Source organism: Schistocerca piceifrons, chromosome 6 (genome assembly GCF_021461385.2).
Source record: "Schistocerca piceifrons isolate TAMUIC-IGC-003096 chromosome 6, iqSchPice1.1, whole genome shotgun sequence".
NCBI classification, from domain to species: domain Eukaryota; kingdom Metazoa; phylum Arthropoda; class Insecta; order Orthoptera; family Acrididae; genus Schistocerca; species Schistocerca piceifrons.
Genome location: NC_060143.1, coordinates 340701477 through 340715923, shown reverse-complemented (window position 1 = coordinate 340715923; position 14447 = coordinate 340701477).

The window sequence follows — 14447 nt, the reverse complement described above, 5'->3', positions numbered from 1 at the left end:
TATGGAATGTAGTGAAATGAGAGACAGGGCAACCAGCCACAGAAAAAGGATAACTTCACTACTGAACTAAATGGAAGGGCTATAAATGATGAGTCACAGATAGCAAATATATTTAATAATCATTTCTTAAATATAGTAAGAAGTATAAGCTTTTGACAATGTTGACTGGAATACTCTCTTTCAAATTCTGAAGGTGGCAGTGGTAAAATACAGGGAGCGAAAAGCTATTTACAATTTGTACAGAAACCAGATGGCAGTTATAAGAGTCGAGAGACCTCAGAGGGAAGCAGTGGTTGGGAAGGGAGTGAGACAGGGTTGTAGCCTCTCCCCAATGTTATTCAATATCTATATTGAGCAAGCAGTGAAGGAAACAAAAGAAAAATTCGGAGTAGGTATTAAATTCCATGGAGAAGAAATAAAAACTTTGAGGTTCGCTGATGACATTGTAATTCTGTCAGGATGAACATGAACAAAAGCAAAACGAGGATAATGGAATGTAGTCAAATTAAGTCGGGTGATGCTGAGAGAATTAGATTAGGAAATGAGACACTTAAAGTAGTAAAGGAGTTTTGCTATAATAACTGATGATGGTCTAAGTAGAGAGGATATAAAATGTAGACTGGCAATGGCAAGGAAAGCATTTCTAAAGAAATGTTAGGCCCACAGTTGTGTCTCAAATATATAAACAATCTTCTGTCTAATATATAACAAACAGAATTAGTTCTTTTTGCAGATGACATTAGTATTGAAATCAGTCCAAGCATATGTACAAAAATAAAAGAATGGTAAGCAATGTTCTTAAAAATAATGTTGCAGGTTTTCTGTGAATGGCGCTCACTCTCAGTGTTAAGAAGGCTCATCTTATTCAGTGCTGCACATCTAGGGGATTTACACCAGTGATGAGTGTAGTACATGTTCAGAAGATAATAAATATGGCAAAAACTTCAAAAATTTTAGGTGCCCATATTGATGAAAATTTATACTGGAAAAAGCAAGTTTAGTACTCCTAAAACAACTAGTTTTGCTGCATTGACACTTAGAATCATTGCAAATCTCATGGAGAAAGAAATCAGTAAGTGAATATATTTTCATTCACTAATGTCATATGGAATAATGTTCTGGGTGTAACTTACCTTTAAGAAAGTCTTCATTGCTCAAAAACTTGCTGTCAGAGTAATATATGGTGCACACCTACAATCATTTTGTAGACATCTATTTAAGGAATTGGGCATTCTGACTACTGCTTCATGCTATATTTATTCACTCATGAAGTTTTCTGTAAATAATCTTCGCAGTTAAAAATTAACAGTGATAAACATAATTACAGTGCCAGAAGAAAAAAATGATATTCATTACTCCACATTAAGGTTGTCTTTAGCACAAAAAGAGGTACATAATGCTATGGCTAAAATTTTTGATCACTTATCTGGGAATGTAAAACGTCTGGCAGATATCAAAGTAAAAGTTGAAAACAAACTGAAAAAGTTTCTTCTTGAAAATTCCTTCTAGTCCACTGGCTAATTTCTATTATTGGAATATGTAAAAGGTGATGAGTAGGAATTACTAATCCAAAACTAAAATTCTTTTCTTAAAAAAAAAGAACCTTATAAATTGTACTTGTGGTTTGGGATGTGAGTGTCAAAGCTATACTCTAAGATAGATCTGGTTGATGCTGGTGAGAGAAATGCTCAGAATTCAGGTTTGGCTGATTCATGTTTGGTAATCTTTCACGAGATATAAAGAAATATCTCATGAAACTTTATGTACAAGGCAACTATTACTGATGATTGAGTTGAATGCAAAGGAGTACCAATCACAACTCACTTTTTGTGACAGTGTTATTGGTTTATGGTGGAAATAATGAGCTGATGATTAGTTGATGTGAGAAGGACTGTTATTTCAATTTAAAGGACAAGCCAAAGTAAAACCTTCTGAGGTGGTGTTCCACTTAATTAAGAAGGGTTACAGTGGTATGCGCAGATGTAATTGACAGAAGATGCTGAAGTGTGACATGGCATTCTGGGAATGAGATGCTGATTTTTCTGCTCTCCATTGGCCAATGAAAGATGTTGGTGAGTTAAGGTAGTTAGCATCTCACTTTTGGGAGGTGTTTTATGGCCTGTGCAAATTGGAATTGTACCAGTCCTGTGCTATTGGTGAAGTGGGTCACAAACAGTTGCTTCTACCTGCTGTATGGAGTCATCTGCTCTGTGGTTTGTGAATGAAAGGCAAGGAGAGAATGTGATCGCCTTGGCGCCAAAGAAATGCTTGTCATAGGGCAGATTATGTTGAAATATATTTGCACCAATTGTTATTGTCTTGATGGACTCTGATAGAGACACATTCTCGTCTGACTGGAGTATGTGCAGAGTAGTTGATTGTCATAATTTAGAATTTATATTACAGGGAATACATTGACTTCAAACTATTCCAGAGAACAGTTGATTCACAGATTAGCAGGACCATTTCAGCATAAGAAGTATGGCAACCGATAAATATATTGCAAATACACATGAATTTCTACAGATTGACTAATGAAATATTTTAACAATTCACGCCTATTAGCAAAATAGGAAAAGTAGGAAGAAACATTTCAGTTGGTGACCTCAGTGAAGGATGTGAAAGATAAAAGATGCAAAGAAATGGAGGAAAAGAAGATTTGAAGAATCTTTTTTATGAAATTATGCAAATTATCTTTGCTCAGGGCAATCGAATTCAACAACAGAAAGTTGCTGTGTGGTCAGATTTAAATTAAGAAAATGTCTGTGTTGGTTATGACTAGAAAAAGAAGAAACTGGTTGAATAATAGGAAGATATAAATTGTGGTCACCCACAGCAATAGAGTCAATTGTTACAACATTGTGCCTGTTAATGGAATAGTAGAGTTGCAACGTGGAAGATTTACTTCAGGTTTGAAGCAGAAGAGTGCTCACCTTGTACCAGCAGATGAACCCTGTGGCAGGTAGGAGACGAGGTACTGGCAGAAGTAAAGCTGTGAGGACGGAGCGTGAGTCGTGCTAGGGTAGCTCAGATGGTAGAGCACTTGCCTGCAAAAGGCAAAGGTCTTGAGTTTGAGTCTCGGTCCGGTGCACAGTTTTAATCTGCTAGGAAGTTTCATATCAGCACACAATCCACTGCAGAATGAAAGTCTCATTCTGTTAACTTGTTTTGAATAACTAGAAACATCGAACAAAGAGAGAGAGAAGTGCACACATAGAGATGACAATGTAAATAGTAATAGTAAAGATTGTAGATACACAAACAGAAACATAAGGAAAAAAGAAAGCAATTACTGTCATATAACTAAAAGCAAATGAAACAACAACAACAATACTAATAATAATAATACATGACACCAAGGACCATAACAACAAAAGGCACAAATGTTTACTCCCAGCACCACTAAGGTCACATACAGCAGCAAGAACCAAAGTGTGTCATACCTAAATCAAACTGTCGGGAAGGCTAACTACCCTATTATAGCGACACAAAACGGGGAATATCCTGGACCAGGGGTGACACATATACATGGTATGAAATTTCTTTGGTGTTGTACGAATTAATAGTTGTTGTTGTTGTTGTTGTTGTTGTGGTCTTCAGTCGTGTCTCATACATCTTGCTCACCAGATGGTAGAGTTTTGTCAGGACTGGCTCTCCCAAGGCTGTCAGTAGTTCTAATGGAATGTTGTCTACTCCCAGGGCCTTGTTTCAACTTGGGTCTTTCAGTGCTCTGTCAAACTCTTCATGCAGTATCATATCTCCCATTTCATCTTCATCTACATCCTCTTCCATTTCCATAATATTGTTCTTAAGTACATTGCCCTTGTATAGGCCCTCTATATACTCCTTCCACCTTTCTGCTTTCTGATTTCCCTTCTTTCTTAGAACTGGGTTTCCATCTGAGCTCTTGATATTCATGCAAGTGGTTCTCCTTTCTGCAAAGGTCTCTCTAATTTTCCTGTAGGCAGTATCTATCTTACCCCTCATGAGATAAGCCTCTACATCTTTACATTTGTCCTCTAGCCATCCCTGCTTGGCCATTTTGCACTTCGTATCAATCTCATTTTTGAGACGTTTGTATTCCTTTTCGCCTGCTTCATTTACTGCATTTTTCTATTTTCTCCTTTCATCAATTAAATTCAATATTTCTTCTGTTACCCAAGGATTTCTACTAGCCCTCGTCTTTTTACCTATTTGATCCTCTGCTGCCTTCACTACTTCATCCCTGAGAGCTACCCATTCTTCTTCTACTGTATTTCTTTCCCCACTCCTGTCAATTATTCCCTTATGCTCTCCCTGAAACTCTGTACAACCTCAGGTTCTTTCAGTTTATCCAGGTCCCATCTCCTTAAATTCCCACCTTTTTGCAGTTTCTTCAGTTTTAATCTACAGTTCATAACCAATAGATTGTGGTCAGAATCCACATCTGCCCCTGGAAATGTCTTACAATTTAAAACCTGGTACCTAAATCTCTGTCTCACTATTATATAATCTACCTGAAACCTTTTAGTATCTCCAGGGATCTTCCATGTGTACAACCTCCTTTCATGATTCTTGAACCAAGTGTTAGCTATGATTAAGTTATGCTCTGTGCAAAATTCTACCAGGCGGCTTCCTCTTTCATTTCTTAGCCCCAATCCATATTCACCTACTACATTTCCTTCTCTTCCTTTTCCCACTGTCGAATTCCAGTCACACAGGACTATTAAATTTTCATCTCCCTTCACTACCTGAATAATTTCTTTTATCTCATCATACATTTCATCAATTTGTTCATCATCTGCAGAGATAGTTGGCATATAAACTTGTACTACTGTAGTAGGCGTGGGCTTCGTATCTATCTTGGCCACAATAATGCATTCACTATGCTGTTTGTAGTAGCTTACCCACACTCCTATTTTTTTTATTCGTTATTAAACCTACTCCTGCATTCTCCTATTTGATTTTGTATTTATAACCCTGAATTCACCTGACCAAAAGTCTTGTTCCTCCTGCCATCGAACTTCACTAATTCCCACTATATCTAACTTTAACCTATCCATTTCCCTTTTTAAATTTTCTAACCTACCTGCCCGATTAAGGGATCGGGCATTCCACGCTCCGATCCATATAACGCCAGTTTTCTTTCTCCTGATAACGACGTCCTCTTGAGTAGTCCCCGCCCGGAGATCCAAATGGGGGACTATTTTACCTCCGGAATATTTTACCCAAGAGGACACCATCATCATTTAATCATACAGTAAAGCTGCATGCCCTCGGGAAAAATTATGGCTGTAGTTTCCCCTTGCTTTCAGCCGTTCACAGTACCACAACAGCAAGGCCGTTTTGGTTGGGGTTACAAGACCAGATCAGTCAATCATCCAGACTGTTGCCCCTGCAGCTACTGAAAAGGCTGCTGCCCCTCTTCAGGAACCACACGTTTGTCTGGCTTCTCAACAGATACCCCTCTGTTGTGGTTGCATCTACGGTACGGCTATCTGTATCGTTGAGGCACGCAAGCCTCCCCACCAATGGAAAGGTCCATGGTTCATAGGGGTTGGCAAATTAATAGACACTATTAAAAATAAATGTAAGTGTCCTATATTGCCGGTAACTGGAATACATGTTACCAGGATCACTGACTAGAGGCAGAATAATTAGAGAGGAGATGACATTACTGTTACATATAAATAATATTAGGCACTTGCAAACTCTATTAATGGCACCTAACAGAAATTTACATATACTGTTAGAGATTGACTGGCTGATAACCTACAAAGGAAAGTTTGATTTTGATAACAAACAATTATTTTGGAAATATGAACAATATAATTTGAAGTACCATTTAAGATAAATCATTCACTTAATACAGAAAAGTATTAATGTTTATTTAATATTAAAAACTAAAATTCTCACCAAGGAAGTGGGGGAGGAGGGGGGGGGGGGTCACAAAGCTTTCAAATCCAACCTATTAACCAAGAAGCAGTAGAGGGAGTTGCATAATATTTTACAAACTTATAGTGACGTACTTTTGGATAAACTGAGAGTGACTGGTGACTATGTACGTCATTCTGAAATTAAGGATAGAGAACTTTTCTTTTGTAAATCATATCCAGTCCACTTAGTTTTAAAAATGGCAGTTCAAGACAAAATAGAGAAACTGGTCGAAAATAACATTGCAGAAGGGGTTCTTAGTGTTTACAACAATTTATTACTAGTTGCAAGAAAAACTACAGGAGGAGTATGCTTAGTGTTAGATGAATATATGCTAAATAAACACATGGAACCACAAGTATGTTTTGATCATGTGTAAGCAATATTTTAACATGGAAAGTATGTTAGTTCAATGGATTTAACCACTTGCTATTGGCAAGATGGTCATGAAGAATTAAGTTAATATACAGCTTTCCTATATGACAGTACATTGCACCAATTTTGTGTTTTACCCTTGGAACTGAACATCTTGTTTTGGTGTTTATAAGAGCACTTAATGAAACATTACATTATATGTTGATGGCATTTTGATAGTATCAAAAATGTGGGAAGAGCATTATAGAACAATGGTTAAGACTTAAAAGAAATTTCAAGAAGAAGGTATTACAATTAAACTAGTGAAGTGTCACTTTAGGAGGAAGAACTAAAATTCTTGGGAAATATGAAGGGTGTGATCCAGAATGGATCATAGTGATTAAGGAGTGTCATTGATGTAATTCATATCTAGGGGTGGTCTAGATAATGTGTCTGGGACTACATTTTGTGAGCCTTTGATGTGAATGATTTCTATAAGATATTCTGGCAAGAATAAGACCCATTACGATAGCCATCTATGCAAGAATCAACACACTATCAAGAATAGTAGTGCTTTTAGTGCTTGATGTTTGTATTTTTATCCTATGCACACCCTTCAAGCAAGCAAACAGGTGGAAAAGGAGTGATTTTCGTTACAAATTTTCTTTCGTTAATTTACACTAACAATGATGTAAGAAAACTGGCAATAAGAATTAAACGAAGCATTAAAATGGATAGCTATGCTAAACTGACACTACAAACAATGTAGGATAAAACCCTGTGGCTGTGGGAAGAGGGTGTGTTGCTCTGGAGAGCAAAAGGATGTAAATCAACCTGGAAGTTGAGTATTCTACAAATAGCAAAGAATAATTTAATATGATTTATTCTGAGAGGCTATGGACATTATGGTAATGAATAAGTTTCATTATTTCAAAAATTTAAGTGGAAAAATAAAGGAAGTCTTAACCCTTAACTCACGAGGTGTGGTCTCTCAGACTGCCAGAATTTTCCCAGTCACTCTCGTAGGCCAATTATGGCAGGACGTTTTCATACACCACCTACCCTCTTTTAATCACCAACCCTACAAATTATTATTGTCAGTTGCATTATCACCTTACTTGACTGTTGTTGACATGTGATGGTGTCTCCTAGACTGTGCCTTGTGAACTAAGCCCATCCATTTGTCTGTCAGTACAAAATGTGTTAGCAAGCAGGTGACAACTTTACACACTCTAAGTTCAATGAAATTTTTAGTCTGTGGATGGAGAATGATGTCAATGATATAGAACAAGTAGTAGATTAAGGAGACAACGAATTTTCAACAGCTAGTCATCACAATTCTGCTGGCAAACAAGAGGAGCATTCAGAGGAAGAACTTAAGGACAATTGTGATGAGCACCTTTTTGATTCTCCGACAAAATACTTAGTGTAAGTTAAAATTAAATGTTTTCTGGATGGTGGTAAAGAAAGATGTAGATCTCAGTACTGAATATTAATTTTGTAGCCTTCTTTTTTCTGGCTGTTGAGTTCAGTTTTTATATGCAAGTTTAAACCCCAGATATTAGTTTTATGCAAAAATTTGCTTTCTACAGAGATACCAATTTTTCAGAAGGTAAAATTCAATTCTCTAACAGTTCATTTTGTGTACTGTTGAAAAAGCTGTACAAACATAAAATACTGTTGGCCATATTTAGCACAATAAAATCAACAAGGAATATTTACACAACACTTATACAGTTGTAACCCTAAGTGTTTTATAACATAAATTAAATTTTCAAATGATTTACAGCTTAAATCTTGGTTTAAGGATAGGGCTTTCAGAGATCACACCTCAGGGTATACGTTACAGAAAAGTCACCTTGTGAGTTAAGGGTTAAGGACTTGTGTGTCAGAAAGTGAAGGAAACTAATGAAGTTGTACCTTGTAGGCTGTTGCCTTTAATTCCTAAGTGATTACATGATTTAACTGAGGCAGTTATCAATGGTCCACTTCCTTGAGGTCACGGTGAGATGATGTATATTTTGTACTTGTAGAATGCTGGTCTAAATGTGTTAAACTTTACCCAGTTAAACAGACTGATACACATACAGTAACACAGTGTTTACAAGAGTATTGCCAATACAATGTGTGTGAACATGTCAAAAGAAATAGAAAGATTACACATGACATAGTGCTCAGAAAGATGTACAACGTGGATTTTCAAGTAATTCCAGTGGATACACTGAACAACAGAAATTTCTCCCAGTACTTTTTGATGCAAAAAGAGAAGTAATCCACTGAGAAAATCTGGTCCAGAGGTAAAAGGCCATTGATTAACAGAATTCTTTCAGCATAAAAAATATAGTGACAAATAAATATATTGCAGGTACTTTGAAGAATTAACCTACAAAAATTCTACAGACTGAGTAATGAACTGTTTTACCTCTGAATGCGTATCACCAAAATAGTAAAACAAGGAAGAAACATTTCAGTACAATTGTGTGTACATAAGGACACAATCCCTTACATGGAGAGTACAGTATGCAATTCATATTCACCTAAGTCTGACAGTAAGCATATGGTGAACCCTTATAAGCTCATATCTACATTAAATTACATATATTTACCCATAACTGTTCCACATTCGTGTTATTGCTTTGGACATGGCAGTGTTGTGTACCTTCCAACATACATCCCAATGACCAGATGCTTCCTTGGCCGAGATCCTTTGGACAAACATGGCATTCATCTCAAGTATCTTCACCACATACCCTCTGATGGCTAGCAGACATTGTTGTGATATCATACTCTGCCGTCACAAGTGATTAAGATATTGTTACCAATTTTTTTCTTATGGCAGCTCAGTTACAACATAATACTATTATGGCTATTGTCAACTACTGCAATCAAACCTACATATTGACTATTTATTCTATTTACAAATAACTTATGATATGTTGTAGGGATATTATAATGTATTGATGTTTCTGAAATTGATAGGACTGCTTAGGGACCGTTCATCGAACACCATCACTTAACGAAAGAAAGGTTTGTTTGCTGGATGTGAAAACTAGATCTGTCAGCTATTTCTAAATCCAGTATCATATCAAGATATTTATAACTAGACTATCTTATCCCTTACAAGTTTATTGTCATTTGTAGCTTTTTTTTAAATTATAAATAAATAAAATTGCAAAATTTTGACTGAGTCTCGTCCACGGTTTCTGTGGTTTCCAAATGGACCCGCACCCAAATGGAGGGACTCAAAATGTAGTCATAAGTTCCATGTTTTTACTACCAGTAATAAAATAAATGCTAGTAGGTGAACCAGAAGTCAACTTCAGCACTTAATTGACTGATGATATGTGAGTGCCTTATTGTCAATAGGTATTGAACTCTTAGCATGCTGGGAGCAACACAATTAATAGAATTAAGTGAGCACTTTCAGGAGGGGCTTTTACTGACCCTTTTCTATGGCTGTGTGCTCTCAACTTATCGAGAGAGAGAGAGAGAGAGAGAGAGAGAGAGAGAGAGAGAGAGAGAGAGAGAGAGAGAGTGTGTGTGTGTGTGTGTGTGTGTGTGTGTGTGTGTGTGTGTGTGTGTGTGTGCTGGATACACCAGTGATTATTATCCTGAAAGTAAATGTGAGCTTGCTGCAGATAATAACTATTCTGTGAACTGCAACGTTAAATGACGAACAAAGGATATATGGACTACTACTTCAGCTATAATCGAAGTATGTCAAGGTGTAATTATGCTCTAGAGAATTCATTGTTATATATGCACCAGCTTATATTAATTTGTGGAACTGTATAAAGGGATCCAAATGTGGACAAAATTTGCACTGAATGTACAATAAAAATATTAGAAATGTGTGATGCTATTCTTGAGAATACAATGATTTACATACGGTACATTTTAAAGTCTTCATTATGTAACCAATATTAAAGCATTTTATACATTGGCTTGTAGTGAAATTGCAAGCATCAGTGATAAGCTGGATGACAGATAAGACCTGCAATCACTTACCCTTTTCATGTGAAAGAATATCATCTGCTTTGAACTTTCATACAATTACAACAGATTTTTTTTACAGCAGTTAACCCTTCTTGGTGAACTGTGTATACACACCACATATATTCCTTGCCATTTTCAATCAGACTGAAAACTGCTCATGTCTGATTCTAGATTGAACACAACTAAATTTTACATTGACTTTTTGAGGGGCAAGAAGACATGACTAGAAGATCCAAGTAAGATATTTGCACAAGTATTCATGAATAATAAACATGCTTCTACATATAAATATATAACTACATATGAACTTTCTCATGCTTGGTGCATAATGTGAAGTAGGATCCCTATGATAACATATGAACAAAACAGTTCTTTGGTTTGCAACTTAGATTTTCCAGATACAATTTTTTCTTTAATTTTAGGGTTTGTGGTTCAATCTGTAGAAATGGAACACTTACAGGATCATTGTTATCCATCGGTCTATCTGTCTGACTGTTAAGAAACATTATTTTCAGAAACAGGTGGACATATCAAGTTCAAATTTCTGTCCAGTATTAAGGTCTATGGTCACGTGGCAGTGTAAAAATTTTAAGAGTCTACATCAGTTTAGTCAAAATACACGGCCATTTAAGTCATATATTTAGACACTCAAAAACTATAGCGTACTTCCCATTGACCTAGAATCGTGAAGCTTGTGAAGATGCACAGTATCACAACCCAAGTAAAGGAAAAAAACTCCTAAAATCATTAATTTGTAATTATATCACACAGAAAGTGTGTTTTTGTTTATCATTTTTTATCTATCGGTCTGCCTGTTAAGACCCATTTCCTCTACAATAGGTTGGCATACCAAGTTCAGATTTATGTCAGATACTGAAGTCTGTGATCCCCTGGTGATGTTTAACATTTAAGTTTCTATGTCAATTCAGTCATTTATGTTACATATTTTGAAACTTGTAAACCCACTGATCAAAACCCGTAGGGCATTTCCTGTTGATGTAGATTTATGAAATTTGGCAAGAAGTAAGGTTTCACAGGACAATCTGAAAATTGTAATTATTTTACATAAAAAATATGTTTTTGCCATATCTTTTAGAACATACATTGCATTCATCAGCTGTCAGAGGCCTAACAGACAAACGTTGTTGTATGAAAATACAGGATTAAGTTGATAAAAACATTTTTGTATGTGGTGTCTGAAAGAACAGACACCATATACGTATGGTGAAGGTGAGGATGGCCAATGATCTCATCAGTTCAGATGCACAGTAGGGTCACACTCTCACAGTAATCGACAAAACGCTGCTAGTTATGAGTATAACGGATAAGGGACACTACATTGGCAGTGTGAGAGTAAGGTGAGAATGTTGGTCAGACGGAAGACATGCTACGGTAGTCTGTGCCGTTGTGATGACCAGTGTCCGGATGTCTTAATGCTCAGGGTATCTGCCTAGTAAGCAGGAAACTGTTCTTTAAATTTTGATGGTAAACTGTGTATATGCACCACACATATTCCTTGCCATCTTCCAATGAAACCTGGTCTGGCATAAATTTACAGCTTTCCCCATTGATTTAAATAAATGCTCATCCACACCCAATATCTGCAATTCCTGTGTGTCTTAAAATATATTTTATTAAATCTTCTATATGTAAATAGACAAACTGAGGTCCCCTGCTCACTTCTTTTTGATGTCTGGGCTAGTGTGAGGAATTAATGTGGAGATTTTGATACATTTATAGCCCTACTCACACTTCGCCTTGCACTTCTTGTTTTCATACATGGTTTCATTTTCAGATTATTCTTTCCTTCCATGAAGAACATGGAGGAAAATGGAATCTGCAACCTGTCTTGCCAAGTACCATCTATCAATACCACTTGAAGAAACTCTAGAAACCATGTCTTTCCCTGACTGCTGGGCATTCAACTTCCAATTTCTTAGGCTCCCAATTTTGAACATTTCATTACTGTACTTCCGTATCTCATATGGTGGACATCCTATGACCACACATATTTTGGATGACTCCACCTTTCTCCCTGTATTATGTGATGTCAACAAACTTATCCTTTTCCTTGGAACATGGAGGAACTATTGTTTCAAAACCTAACATTTTTGTCATCTCACAAATTAAAATATTATCACCAGATAAATAGTACTTCTTTTCCTATTTTTGTGCAATTATAGTTTCACTGCAGAAATTGTTTAACTCAGAGATGTTCCATAGATTCCATGTTGTGGTCTTCAGTCCAAAGACTGCTTTGATGCACCACTACATGTTAGTCTATCCTGTGCAAGTCTCTTAATCTTTGCATAACTGGTGCAACCTACATTCATTTGAACCTGCTCACTGTATTTGAGCCTTGGTGCCTCCCACACTTTTTACCCTCTACATTTCCCTCCATCATTAATTCGAAGACTCCTTCATGTGTCCTATTAACCACAGGCTGGCTGCGCCATGAATTTATCTTCTCCCTAATTTGCTTCAGTATCTCGTCATACCACCTACCCATCTGATGATCAGCATTTTTACATATCACAACATTTCAAAAGCTACTGCTCTCTTTTTGTTTAACTTCTTTATCATCAACATATCATTTCCATAGAAGGCTACACTACAGACAAAATACCTTCAAAAAAGACTTCTTAATATTTGATGTTAAAAAATTTCTTTTTCAGGAAAGCTTTTCTACCTCTTTCTAGTCTCTATTTTACATCCTTCCCTTTCCTCTCGCTGGCCATCATGAGTTATTTTTCTGCGCATACAGCAAAACTCTTCTAATAATGTTAGAGTCACTTGTTCTAATTCCCTCATTGCCTCCTTATTTAATTTGTCTACATTCCATTACCACTATTCTACTTTTATTGATGTCCACCTTACAGCATTTTCAAGACACTATCTATTCCATTCAAATACTCTTTCAAGTTCTTTGTTGTCTCTGACAGAATTACACAGTCACCAGCAAATTTAAAAAAGACTCCTCTCCCTGAACTTTAATTCCTTTTCCAAATTTCTCCTTTTTTTCACTCACAGCTTGCTCAACATACAAACTGAATAACATGGGTGTAGGCTACAACAGTGCCTCATTCCTTTCTCCAACTACTGCTTCCCTTTCATGATGATCACTTCTTAAAACCACAGTATGGCTTCTTTACAAGTTGGAGATAACCTCCACTCCTTATATGTTATTTCTGCTACCTTCATAATTTCAAAGAGTGTATTCCAGTCAGCACTATCAACAACTATCTCTAAATTAACAAGTGCTATAAATGCAGGTTTGCTTTTCTTTACCCTATCTTCCAATGTAAGTCATAGGATCAGTATTGCCTTGTGTTTTGCTACATATCTTGGGAATCCAAACTGATGTTCCTTAGTTTCAGCTTTTACCACTTTTTCCATTCTTCCGTGAATAATTCATGTCATACATTTAAAACTGATCATTTTGTATTATTGACACCTGTCAGCACATGCCTTCTTTGGAGTATGAATTATAAGTCTGGTGATATTTTGCTTGTTTCATGTGTCTTACATATCAAGTGGAAGAGTTCTGTCGCAAAAGTTAGCCCAAGAATTTAAGAAATTCTGAGCGAATGTCTACTACAGGTTCCTTGTTTCAGCTTAAGTCTTACAGGGTTCTGTGAAATTATTATTGCAGTTACAGATGTCCCAGCTTATCTTAATGTACTTCCTTTTCCCTCTCTATAATATTGCTTTTGACTTCTTTCCCTAGTACAGCCCTTTTATGAATTTGTTCCACATTTCAGCTTTCCCTTCTTTGCTTAGGACTTTTTTTTTTTTTTTCAACTGAGTTCTTGATTTTATACAGCTGCTGCTCTTTTCTCCAAAGGCCTCATTAATTGTTCTATAGGTGGCATCTTTCTTTCCCCTAGTTATGCATGCTTCTACAGTCTTGCAATTGTCTTCTAGCTGTACCTGCTTTTCACTTCATGTCAATGCCATTTTTTTTTGTCATCTGTATTCCCTTTACCTGCCTCACTTTTATATTTTCTGCTTTCATCATTTAAATTCAGTATCTTACATTATCCATGGATTTGTGCTAGGATTTGTCTTTTTGCTCATTTTAGCTTCTGCTGCTCCATTATTTTATTTCTCAAAGGTAAACATTTTGTTACATTATATTCCTTTCCCTGTCCAGTCATTTGTTGCCTATTGCTCCATTTGAAACA